Raw genomic sequence first — 3,031 nt, 5'->3', positions numbered from 1 at the left:
GGTGGTATTCCAACTAGACTCTCAATGATGCAACTAACTTCTAAAGCAGGAGTACCTAGGAAATTACCCCCTGTAAGAGTATCAAGAACATACCTATTCCAGCTAGATATACCAACATAAAAGTTCCTAAGGAGGATAATAGTGGAGTGTTTCTTAGTGCACCTATGATGAGCATCACTAATTCTATACCAAGCATCTTTAAAACTTTCTCCCCCTTGTTGCTTAAACGAACGAACTATAAAAATAAACAAAGCGGAACCGGAATAAATAAAGTAAAACAAGTAACTAATTTTTTTGTGTTTTTGATATAAAGAAAGCAAACAAGACAGAAAATAAAATAAAACAAGACAATAAACAAAGTAAAGAGATTGGGTGTGAGAGACTCCCCTTGCAGCGTGTCTTGATCTCCCCGGCAACGGCGCTAGAAAAATTGCTGCTGGCGCGTGGGAGTTAGAAATCTCTGGGGAGCAGTGATGTCTACGCACGCTTCTATTCCTGTAGACAGTGTTGGGCCTCCAAGAGCAGAGGTTTGTAGAACAGCAGCAAGTTTTCCCTTAACTGGATCACCCAAGGTTTATCAAACTCAGGGAGGAAGAGGTCAAAAATATCCCTCTCAAGCAACCCTGCAATCACGATACAAGAAGTCTCTTGTGTCCCCAACACACCTAATACACTTGTCAGATGTATAGGTGCACTAGTTCGGCGAAGAGATAGTAAAACACAGGTGGTATAGATGGTGGTAATATTGCAGGAAGTAAAGATGCAGTAAAACATTAAACAAGCGGTGCCAGAAAATAGCTTGCTGGCGTGGGAAGCAATTCTCTGTGGTGTAACTTATTCGGAAACAAGGCCTAGGGATCATACTTTCACTAGTGGACACTCTCAACATTGATCACATAACTGAATAAATAAATACTACTTTCTCTACACTCTCTTGTTGGATGACAAACACCATTCATTGTGTAGGGCTACAAGAGCTCCCTCAAGCCGGAGTTAACAAGCGCCACAACATTCGGTGTTCATATTTAAGTAACCTTAGAGTGCATAATAGATCATTGCAAATTAGACCGAGAACTAACATAGCGCACACACTGTCACCATTACACAATGAAAGGGGGAATAGATCACATCAATACTATCATAGTAATAGTTAACTCCATAATCTACAAGAGATTACAATCATAACCTATGCCAAGTACTACATGATGCACACACTGTCACCATTACATCATGAGGAGGAATAGACTACTTTAATAACATCACTAGAGTAGCACATAGATGATATTCAACTAGATCACAAAGCTCATGATCACATAAAGATCACATGGGAGAGAGAGATGAACCACATAGCTACCGGTACAGCCCTTAGCCTCGAGGGAGAACTACTCCCTCCTCATCATGGGAGACAGCAGCGGTGATGAAGATGGCGGTGGTGTCGATGGAGATGCCTTCCGGGGGCACTTCCCCGTCCCGGCGGCGTGCCGGAACAGAGACTCCTGTCCCCCAGATCTTGGCTTCGCGATGGCGGCGGCTCTGGAAGGTTTTCCGTATCGTGGCTCTCGGTACTGGGGGTTTCGCGACGAAGGCTTTAAGTAGGCGGAAGGGTAGGTTTAGGGGCGACACGAGGGCCCCACACGCCAGGGCCGCGCGGCCAAGGCCTGGGCCGCGCCGCCCTGTTGTGTCGGCGCCTCGTCGCCCCACTTCGTTTCCCTTTCGGTCTTCTGGAAGCTTCGTGGAGAAATAGGACCCTGGGCGTTAATTTCGTCCAATTCCGAGAATATTTCCTTTGTAGGATTTCTGAAACCAAAAACAGCAGAAAACAGCAACTGGCTCTTCGGCATCTCGTCAATAGGTTAGTGCCGGAAAATGCATAATAATGACATATAATGTGAATAAAACATGTGAGTATCATCATAAAAGTAGCATGGAACATAAGAAATTATAGATACGTTTGAGACGTATCAAGCAGCTCCTTGTGACGGTAAAGCACACGTCCGTTGGGAACCCCAAGAGGAAGGTATGATGAGCACATCGGCAAGTTTTCCCTCAGTAAGAAACCAAGGTTTATCGAACCAGTAGGAGATGAAGGCCACGTGAAGGTTGTTGGTGAAGGAGTGTAGTGCGGCGCAACACCAGTGATTCCGGCGCCAACGTGGAACCCGCACAACACAATCAAACTATTTTGCCCCAACTTAACAGTGAGGTTGTCAATCTCACCGGCTTGCTGAAAACAAATGATTAAACGTATGGTGTGGAGAATTATGTTTGCTTGCAGAAAACAAAAGAGAACAATGATTGCAGTAGGTTGTATTTCAGATGTAAAAGAATGGACCGGGGTCCACAGTTCACTAGTGGTGTCTCTCCAATAAGATATATAAATAGCATGTTGGGTGAACAAATTACAGTTGGGCAATTGACAAATAGAGATGGCATAACAATGCACATACATATCATGATGACTAATATGAGATTTACTTAGGGCATTACGACAAAGAACATAGACCGCCATCCAGCATGCATCTATGCCTAAAAAGTCCACCTTCGGGTTAGCATCCGCACCCCTTCCAGTATTAAGTTGCAAACAACAGACAATTGCATTAAGTACTGTGCGTAATGTAAACAATACAAATATCCTTAGACAAAGCATTGATGTTTTATCCCTAGTGGCAACAGCACATCCACAACCTTAGGGGTTCTTTGTCACTCCCAGATTCAATGGAGACATGAACCCACTATCTAGCATAAATACTCCCTCTTGGAGTCACAAGTATCAACTTGGCCAGAGCCTCTACTAGCAACGGAGAGCATGCAAGATCATAAACAACACATATATGATAGATCAATAATCAACTTGACATAGTATTCCATATTCATCGGATCCCAACAAACACAACATGTAACATTACAAATAGATGATATTGATCATGATAGGCAGCTCACAAGATCTAAACATGATAGCACAAGAGGAGAAGACAACCATCTAGCTACTGCTATGGACCCATAGTCCAAGGATGAACTACTCACGCATCAG

Source organism: Lolium perenne, chromosome 1 (genome assembly GCF_019359855.2).
Source record: "Lolium perenne isolate Kyuss_39 chromosome 1, Kyuss_2.0, whole genome shotgun sequence".
Lineage (NCBI taxonomy): Eukaryota > Viridiplantae > Streptophyta > Magnoliopsida > Poales > Poaceae > Lolium > Lolium perenne.
The sequence above is the reverse complement of the archived record's forward strand: the minus strand, read 5'-3'. Positions refer to the sequence as shown.